This window comes from Myotis davidii, unplaced genomic scaffold, assembly GCF_000327345.1.
Source record: "Myotis davidii unplaced genomic scaffold, ASM32734v1 scaffold116, whole genome shotgun sequence".
Taxonomy (NCBI): Eukaryota; Metazoa; Chordata; class Mammalia; order Chiroptera; family Vespertilionidae; genus Myotis; species Myotis davidii.
Genome location: NW_006290632.1, coordinates 1,677,834 through 1,688,468, shown reverse-complemented (window position 1 = coordinate 1,688,468; position 10,635 = coordinate 1,677,834). Strand labels below are relative to the sequence as shown.

At 39.3% G+C, this 10,635-nt stretch overlaps 1 protein-coding gene and 1 long non-coding RNA gene across 2 annotated transcripts in view; both read right to left on the bottom strand.

The window, feature by feature from the left end:
- The window catches only part of NPAS3 (neuronal PAS domain protein 3), an 815,671-nt gene that overhangs the window by 336,876 nt on the left and 468,160 nt on the right, over nucleotides 1–10,635 (bottom strand). The window lies entirely within an intron of this gene.
- The window catches only part of LOC107183066, a 16,851-nt gene that overhangs the window by 5,215 nt on the left and 1,001 nt on the right, over nucleotides 1–10,635 (bottom strand). Inside the window, exon 2 of the long non-coding RNA XR_001513839.1 lies at nucleotides 7,964–7,965. This is a non-coding gene — a long non-coding RNA (uncharacterized LOC107183066). The remainder of the gene's footprint in view (nucleotides 1–7,963; nucleotides 7,966–10,635) is intronic.

Sequence of the window (10,635 nt, the reverse complement as noted above, 5' to 3'; positions counted from 1 at the left end):
TAATTTTTCCTGCTGGAGGCTCTGCCTCTGCCCAGAGGGCATGCGAGTGTTGCCAGTTCCCCCACACAGATCAATCACTAGGGCTTCCACATGCCCAAATACTAACCCAACAGGAGAGCTTGGCTAAGCTGCAGGTCTCATTAAAACTATTCTCAAAGCAACAGCATGGTTTGGGGAGCACTCGGCTTGGACCAGACTCTGCATAGTTTTGAAGATAATGACCAGAGAAGAAGCATTAGAGGACACAGAACCCTTTATTTGTGATTTTGGCAAGTTGCAAAAAATAGTGAAGCGAAGCTAACTATTTCAAAGGATGTCCAATGGCAAAGTCTTGTTTAAAATTCTTCATGAAAAACTATTACTATGGCGAAACTACTGAGGCTTGAAGGGCTGCAAGGGGTAAGTGGACTTGGAGAGACTAAAAAGCTCTGATTGGCCAGCTTTTAGAGGCAGTGTCTAATCAGAACAAGTGGCGAAATGTAAATCCTGTGCTACCCTCCCTCCTAGGTCCCAAAAATGTCCCTTCGCTACTTATGTGACTGTCAGGGAGTGTGTGAGTGCGAGTGTATGTGAGAGTGTGAGGAGTGTGAGTGTGTGTGTGTGTGTGTGTGTGTGTGTGTGTGTGTAATGATTAAGTGACCCCTTTTCAAAGTTACAATGAGCAGTGAGAGCAGAATTAACAATGATACACAGGCACCCCAAGTTGAGTTTTCAGGGATCCCTGTATTACGTCCTCTTGGCACGTGTTTAGAGACAACCTGGGAAGATGTGCCTTTACTGCAGCAATCTCATGGCTCTATAGTTACGGAGGGAGAGACTGAAAAGCTTCCAAGAGGAGCAACTTCTTCCACCCTCTAAAAAAGATGACAGGTTGTGAATAGGGTCTAGAAAAAAAGGGCAGGAGTTAATGTTAATAAATGCAGAGGGAAACCAAGTCTAACGGGCGATTTTATCGTTGCATCATGTATATGAAATATTTTTATGACAAAGGTATTGACAAACTTTTCCCCACCTCTGAGAAAGATTAAGTGAGATTTATGCTAATAGTATCAGAAGAATCATTTAAATGAGAGATGAAGAAGGAATGCCTGACTCTCAGTTTTTAAAAAGAAGCACTCTTCAAAACATGCTGCCTTTGAAAATGTTCTTCTCTGTCTAGCATAGCCATCTCTGAGTCATTTCCAAAAGTCTGTGAGGGGGACCAAGTGACTACAGTAATACCTATAAAGAACTGTGTAGCAGTTCTACTGTACTACATGTATGATATGGTTGCATGGCTCTGAAATAAATGCTCCCCAGGCAAAGGGACCAGAAGGAGAAGTCAAGCAAATAGGCAAGATCTGAATCTTTACATAATGAAATTCTGATATTTGCTCATTCCATATCCTATATAATAAAAGCATAATACGCAAATCAACCAAATGGCCAAACAGTGTAACAACCATCCAGGCGACCATCCTGGACTATGCTGAGACACCCACTGGCACCAGGCCAGCCACAGCGGGTGTGATATGATTGGTCAGGCCTGGACATCGCCCCATGATCACCCAGCAGAGGGAGGCCCAGTCCACCCTGGTGGGCTGTAGCAGGTGGATGGGGCCTCCCTCTGTGAGGGAAGCTGGGTCCTGGGTACTGCAGGGAAGCTGGTATCGGCTGGGGGATGGAAGGCCTATTCTTGCATGAATTTTGTGCATCGGGCCTCTAGTATTTTATATTGATAAAATGGAAATATAACTGCCTAAAAGAAAGATGGATATGGAATGACAAAATGAATGAAAAATAATGTTTAAATTGGGGAGTACTAAATTGACAACAAAGAGATGCATTTTTCCCATTAAGTAGTGTAGAAGTATGATCAAAGTTGTGTTGAATACTGACATTCAGAGATGGAAAATTAACATTTATTTGCTTCCACTTCTTATTCTAATGATAACTTTCTACTTAATTGGCCTAGTTAATTTATGAAATCAAATCTAGATCAGTGAAATTGACAAGTAGTCATTGAGCAAAGGATATTACAGCTTAAAAGCATGAAGGATAGCAGTATAAAGGATATACATTATGCTATTAAGCAAGTCAGTGTAAAGTGAATTACAAAAGCATAAAGTGGATGTATTTTACTGTGTCAAAAACACATTTTTATGTGATATACAAACTTAATATTGAATGGTCAATTCGACAACCTGATTTCACATTCTGAAAGTCCATATCTGTATCTGGATAAAAATTAACATTAGAAAGTAAGTAACATGGATGTGGGATATGGCACTAATAAAAACCATTATTGCATTTTCAGGACAATTGTAACAGTACATTCTCCTGTACCTCTTAGAACCTTTAAGGCCTGGCTTAGCTTTCACTGGGGAAAGTATAACCAGGGTTACCAGTAAACCATTTAGTTGCTCATCAAATGGGAAATGAAGCTCTCTAACCACCTCAAAGTGCGGATGGCTATGGAGCTTCTTTGGAGTGCGGAGGAGAGCAGTGAGGCCCCCGGTGGGATTTATTTCACTCTGGTCCGTGCCCCTCCTGTGGCTGAATGCCAGGGTGAAGTGACACAGTGAGAAACTGCTTCCCTCTCAGTGGGAGGCATGTCATTTTCTCTCTCCCTCACACAAGCGCACTGGTTTCCTCTGGAAGTTCAGTTTACCTTTACCCCCAATATCCTAAGCACAACTGGGGCTATTTCCTTCAAAAAAAGAATTCCTCAACAAACATACCTTAATGATCTGATGAAAAGCAGAGGAACATAAATGACTTTGGATATTTCCAGAACTAATATAAGCTCAAAATCTGTTTAGAAAATTAAGTGTCTGTTAGGTCTCAGTTCTTCCTAGCACTAATGAAATTTTAGACACATTAATAAGTTAAAGTAGGCAAAAATGTAGCATCAACATGCTTTGCACATAGTGAACAATGGACAGATATTCACTGAATAAAACTGACAAAATCAGACCTATAAATGCATCAGATTTGTTTTATTCTATTTTTTATGTGCATGATTCATTGCATCAATAAGTATATCAAGTTTCTTAAAACTTAAAGTGTTTATTAAGACCTATTAATTATACATTCTCCAAAATTCAATCTGAGAGCTTCTATTTTCTTTGTTTCATTTATTAGACATTATCATGTTAGGTCAAAAATTCTATGTTAACAATTCAATACATCCTAAACCAATTTATCTTCCCATGTATTCTACTCTTTAAAAAATTCATTTAAGGTTGGGGGTGGAAGTGCTTATCAGCTTAGGAATTGATCAGACTCTTGTTCAATTCCCAGCTGTTCTGTTCACAGGATATGTTACTTTGGGGAAACTACTTAATCTCTCTGAGTCTCAGTTTCCTCATCTATAAAATGGGGAAAATTAAAATTCCTCCTTCATATGTTGATATTTTAAATGTACTAAAAATGTGTTAAGTAGAGTTCGCACATCATAAATGATTAATAAAGGTTTTCTCATTCTGTTTTAATTAAATTATTGATACAGCAACGCACCATAGTTACCCAAACCAGAAACCTGGGTGTAATCTACTTTCCTTTCTGTCACTTAATCAAGTTTCCCTAGTTTAACTTCCTAAATCATCCTCAAATGTATGCCCTTCTCTCCTTTCGTCTTTTCTTGCCCTAAGTCATGGTATGAGCCCTCATCCTCTCTCTTTACAAAACACTCCAAAAATCTAACTCTTTTTCTTTTTTGTCATATTCAAAAGCAATACATTTTTATTATAAAAGAGAAAGAAGATTTCTAACATGTATAAAATTTAAGGTGGCTGCTTCTTAGAAGTCTATTCCTCAGGAAAAAAATTGTGTTTTCTTTCTATGCATATACTAACACACATGTTCTAAGTTTATTTATTCAGTTTCCTTGATTATTTTTACTAAATATATTGTAGTTATTATCCTTATCAGTATAATTTAGATATACCTCATTACAATAATTTTATAATATTCCATTTTATAAATTTATGGCCAACTTCTAATCAGTTCATTAATTCTTGCGTAAAATACTCCTACAAACCTTCCAATGGTTTCCTTTCCTATTTTAGTTGTTGTACATTTATTCATATTTTATTTTTTCTGTCATTAGAATCAGTAATTTGGAATTTATTTATTTAAATATTCCCCCCCCGCCCAAGACAGTCCCCTAGCCTCCCCCATCCCCCAGTGTCTTATGTCCATTGGTTATGCTTATATGCATGCATACAAGTCCTTTGGTTGATCTCTTACCCTCCTACCTCCCGCCCCCGAACCCTCCCCGGCCTAGTTCATTAATTCTTGCGTAAAATACTCCTACAAACCTTCCAATGGTTTCCTTTCCTATACAGTTTTTCCCCTCCCTCAACTCTATATTCTATGAAGCAAACACAGGAGAATCAATGTAGAATTCAAGTTTAACTCTAGTATTACTGCTTAAAATCCTTCATTGATTCCCATTGCACTGGAGAAAGTTCAGTTCCTTGAGATTTTGTACAGAGTCTTCAATAATTTTGTCCCCACCTACCTCTCCAGCTTCATACCACTTCCCTTTCTTTGTCTTAATAATTTGGTGTAGTTCTTTTTATGGTATCATATGTCATATTGTCTCCACTTCCTAGAACGGCTTTTCCACTCCCTTTTGTTATGAAACAGGGCTTAGCAGACATTTTGTAAGAAACCAGCTAGTAAATATTTGAGGCTCTAGGGGTCATACTGTCCCTGTCACAACTAGTGAACTCTGTGGTTGTAGTGCTAAAGCGGCCACACACAATATGAAAATGAATAGATATGGTTATTGTTCCAATAAAACTATGTTTGTTTACAAAAACAGGCAGCAGGCTAGATTTGACACCTCTTGCTCTAGACAACTTTTTGGCTAAGATGGCACTCCTTCCAGAAAACCTTATCTAATACTTCAGTTTCCACCCAGTTCCCATAACACTCAACACATGTACACATTGCCCTATACAACTATCAATGTATGTTTGTTTCTTTCAACAGACTGATAACCACTTGAGGGCAGGAGCCATGTTTCTTTCATCTCTGTGTCTTTAGCACTTACATGCACAACACTTAAATATTCAATAAATATTCATTAAAAGAAGAAATACACGTGTCTCCAAAATTCTTTTTTTAATTATTGCTTCTCTCTGTCTCTGTCTGTCTCTCCAGAAAACTTTCTATGTAAGTGATTCACACAATATAAGAGCTAGTTAAGTCCAACAAGTTTTTCCTCCAGCATTTCTTCATCAGGAGTTGCCTTTAAAACATGTTATTAAGCAATGTTACTCCAAAAGTTTACTTATATCAATTAAAATAGAAAATCACCTAGAGTCTGGGTCTTCTCACAGAGATTAGGATTGAGGAGGTCTGGGTAAGGCATTTTCCATGTCCACAGGTCATTCTGAGGCGTGCTCCCCTCATAGACAGCCCTCATCTCTTTTCCACCTTCCCAGTTTCAATCAACAATCTCTAAGTCCCCGTACCAACACGGCACGCCAGGCCAGCCCTCCTCGTACCTGGGTCTTCTTAAGCATCCTACGGCCTGCCCAGTATCCAGCTTCCCCATTCCTGCATTCAACCCTCACAGGGAAGAGTGACCTTCCCCAAACCCCTGCAAGCCTGTCGGAAGCCTGTAGGTCTCTGCACACTCCTTCTGCATGTCTTGTAAAGCGCCTTACCTCCATCTTATACCCGTATTTTCATTTTTTACTACAAATGCTCTGCGAAGGTCAAGCAAACACTGTTACCTGCAGGGAATTTGGGTTAGGTCCACCACGCTCTGGTTGATTTTAACCTTTTACTCTTTTTCAATGGTTCCCATCTTTATTCTATCTGTACCTTTTATAATAAGCCTTTTCAAATCCTCTTGGAAAGTAAAATAACATAATCATTAATAATACATGTCTTCATCTTTCTGTTGCCTTTGCACATATCCTGTGCTTGTAATCCACTGCACAGCCCCCCTGTACATACACACACGCAGCCAAACCAGCTTTCTCTCGGGTTTCACTGAGTAAAAGGAAACTCCATCCATCCAGCTGCCCTGCAGGTCAGCAAGACCGCCTAGTCATCCTTGCCCTCGCCAGTCAGCAAATCCTACGGGCTTCACTTCCATTTGTATAGAATCTGATGATTGCTTACCACCTCCCCTGCTACCACCTGGTCCAGGTGACCACCATCTCCAGCCTAGAAGATCACAATTGCTTACTGTCATCCTACGTCTACTCTACTGACAAAATGACAGCTAGAGGTGCTTAAAAAATGGCTTTAATGAGATACATTTCATAGTAGAGGTGTTTAAAAAACAAATACTTCAGTCAAATCATGCCACTTATGGTGGTTCCCTAACTCTCTCAGAATGAAAACAAAACTCCATACACAAACCTTCCAGGCTCCAAACAGCCTGCAGAACACTCTTTTCTCTCTGACCTGACCCCTTCCCCTCCATCTCTAGCTCACACCGTCAGCCACACTCCTTTGTCTAGACAGCTCTTCTCCCAGACATGAGCATGAGAGGTTCCCTGCCTCCGCCAGGGCTCCACGCTACTGCCTGGAACACAGTAGGTGCTCAATAAATATATGTTGAATGAATAAATACATTAACTCCTGAAATTTCTTCCTCCCAGCTAGTGTGACTTACCTCTCAGTGCCTCATGTGAGAAACAGAGATAATGATTCTATCCAGCTTACAGATTTGCTGTGAGCATCCAATGTGATCATGGATGTGAAAGCATTTTGGAATTGATAAAGCACTGTGCTAGCATAAGTTTGTTATTGACTCTGAACAACTTTTGTTCTGAAAAAATACTGGAGAACAGTGTCTAATTGGCGAAGTGCAAATTTAGCACAAAACTGGAGGAGTTGTTCAAAGTCACCTGGTAGTCTGTCAGTATCCCCTTACATAAAGAAGGAAAAATCCTCAATTTTTTTGTCATGTGTTCCACAAATCCGACATTAGCTTTTAAGTTTCTCAAGGTTGAGATCCGACTTCTACTGCAGCTGGATACTCAGTAAATAGAATTTCTCTAAAATGTTGCCATCTTTCTGAAAAGTGTGTCTAGTTAACTTAGAGTCTACAGGGAAGAAACTTCATAAAAGTTCATTTCCATTGTTCTTATATTAATGATGAAAAAATATCCAACATAGCTCTTTGATAGAAACTAGGATGTTAACATCTGGTATAAGATCCTTTGGCAACTGCTAAAGATGTGATCAGCCTAAATGAATCATCTTACATATGTTTAGGGAATTCCCACCTCTAAAGATTTTTCCTTTGAATTAGGCACAAGCCTAGAATTAACTTTAGAAGGCTTTTTCCTTCCTTCTTGGGTATTCCCATCTGATATGAAAGTTAGTTTCTTGGTTTCTTTGAAAAGTTATTTCTGCTAAGCCTATGTTTTAATGGGGCCCTATTCTTACATCAATGGGATTTCTTCTAGCAAAACATTTTTTCATATTGACATTCCCATTAATAAAACCTAAGTTATGGAAGACAGTGTTTTCCAAAGATGGCTACACCAATTTATCCATCCCGCACTATCTTCTTACAAAGTGATTTTGACTGCCTCCATCAAGAGGCAGGATCTACATTCCCTCTTCCTGAAGCTGGGCAAAACTCCGTGAGAGCCGCAACTAAAGGAACATGATGGAGATGACACTACATGACTTCTGAGATTGTTTTCTCTACCTGGTTCTCTTTTTCTTCGGACCCTGACCCTTGAAATTTAGGCACCATGAGGTAAGGCAGCTAGGCAGTCACATGGAAAGAGCACAGACAGATGGTCCAACCAAAGTTCTAGACGAGTCCTGGGCTGACAGGCGGATCAACCACCAGACCTGTGTGATATGTGCCTGCAGATGACTCCTGGCTCGTCTTTGCGCTGTCCCACTGATGCCAAGTGAAGCAGAGAGAAGCTATCCCCGCCCAACACTGTCTGAATGGCAGATTCATGAGCAAAATAAATGGTGCAATTGTTTTAACCGCTACGTTTTGGGGTGTTTTTTATGCAGCAATAGTCTTCCTATTTTCACATATGTATTTCCATTGATCAGTTAGAAGCCTGAAGCCTGCCTGCTGGACAACAGTCACATTAATGACAGGGCAGTGTTTCAGAGCAGGAGTGGAAACACTACACTCAGCAGACACTCTTAATATTTCTCAGCCAGGTCATGATAAAGATTGGCGCTACGATAAACACACACCTATTTTTTAAAGCTTTATTCTAGAAAAACTAGGACCTATTAACATATAAGGCATTGGGGTCAGAAGGCCATGTAGACCTGTTATTTGCTTTAAATAACTACCCACAACATGAGCACTGATGTCCAGTATTTTCATACTAGTTGTGAGATCCTGAGTGAGTAATATACGGCTTTGTGCCTCACTTCCTTCACCTGCAAAATGGATATAATTATACCTGCCTCATAGATTTGCCACAATAATGTAAAGAAACAATATTTATAAAGTACTTTATGAGTAGCACATGTGGCTCTGCTTTGTTTTTCTTAACCTCCTCTCTATTCAATCATGGCTGCTGATAGAAAAGTATTTACATTTTTATCCTGTATCCACTATAATTCTCATTTGAGACAAATTTTTTAAATGTTAAACATTCATTTGTTCTGTCCTCATCCCTTGACTAGACTGATGCTTTCTAAAACATACCTCCAGGAAATGTTTTTAACTAGTAGATGGAAATCATCAGCAATGAAGATAGATGGAGTAACCGTGTATGTTTCCCTTGGAATATTCTGACCAGCTTACAAGATCTGTAGGAAATGACAGTTTCATTGCTTGATTATCAAATCCTAGGCCATGTAGACCTGTATACAGATTCAGGCTTCCAGAGTCTAAGTGAGTGTCAACCCAAATGAAAAGTTTCACCATAACGCATTCAATACAAGGCAAGAGTCCCTTTAAAGTATTTTTAAAAGTGTGACCACCTGTTTTGCCCAACTCCTGCATTAACATTTGCATGGCGAATTCAATGGTTGATGGGCTGATGATGTTAATATAGATGATGATGTCTTGGGAGAGTAAGGATGAGGGGGAAAATGATGAGCACTCTTGTAATAAGGCGGGGCCTTGTCTCATAACAGATGATACTTTGCTCTGAAAACTGGGTCCAGACAGAGAAGATTATGTTAAACCTGCTGAGCAGTTCTGAAGCTCCAGAATTAGGGCCTTCATTAATATTTAAAAAAAAATAATTCTCTTAGACTTATGTGAATAAAGCAGCATCCACAAGGCAGGCTCAGATTTTTAGGGGGAAAAAGAGACCCTCCAAAAAATACATGTACTCTTTTACTATTTATTTCTACTTTGGCTTTCAAAATAGGAGATTGAATTGTTTGCAAGAAAGAACCAAGCGGCCACACCTTAAGGATTTCTGTTCACACATGGAGCTTAGCTTTCATATTTTCTACAGATCTTTAAGCAGTTATAAGTTTACATACTCATGTATTTATTAATTCAGCTTTTCTGCCTTTCATGAATAAATTATGCTTAGCTAATTTCCATATGAGCCTGGTGGCCTTCTCTAGGGCTTTAAATCAAAGTCTGGGGAAATTTTATGTACATTCAAGCAGAGTTTATAGATACATTGAAAAGCATTTGACGTCACCAAAACTGCTTAAAATGCTTCTGGGAGGAAATGATGACAGATGCATTTACAGACAGGTGACACTTGTACTCCCGGGCGCAGGACGGCCAGATCAGACAGTTTGTCCACTGCTGTTACAATCACTGCGGCCACTGTGCTAGTTTAGGGGTTTTGCTTGAGACGAAATAATTAAGATGTTTCAGACTCACATTATCCATCTCTAGTCTAGTTCAAGTGTCTTCTGACGTGCATTTTATTTGCATTGTGAGCATGATGATTTATCACACTTTCTCTTATTCTCTGTGGAAAAGTCAGAGCCAACAATGACAACTTTGAGAGATTCTGACTTTTGCTGAACACAGAAAATCATTAGTTTTAAATCTAAAGGTTCCTTATTGATTCAGAGGCCTCAGAGCCACCCTGCATATGCTACACAAGGCCTATTTTAACTAGGTCACTGCCACAGCATTCAAAGGGCGCCAGGCTCCACCCATGGAAATGCCAAAATAGCCGGGGGTGGGGGAGAGTGTGGGAAAATTTCAGTTATACTTTTAGGTATTTTGCTCACCTAAAAGCAACTAGATTTTGGAAATACAGGTGCTTTCATGTGTTTCTTTTGCTGTTGTTGTTGCTCCAAACCAAGTAGCTAGAACTTCCTGTCTAATGTGAGCTCTACAGTAGTTGGAGTAAGAATGAACCCCATGTAAAAATTCTAGAAGAATCCAAAGGCAACAAAATCTCAGACATATGCCGAAGCAATTTCTTCACTGATACAGCTCCTAGGACACTTGAAACTAAAGAGAAAATGAACAAATGGGACTACATCAAAATAAAAAGCTTCTGCACAGCAAAAGAAACCATCAACAAAACAATGAGAAAACCCACCGTGTGGGAAAACATATTTGCCAATGTCATATCTGATAAGGGCCTAATCTCCAAAATTTATAGGGAACTCATACAACTTAACAAAAGGAAGATAAACAATCCCATCAAAAAATGGGCAAAGGACCTAAATAGACACCTTTCAAAAGAGAACACTCAGAAAGACAAG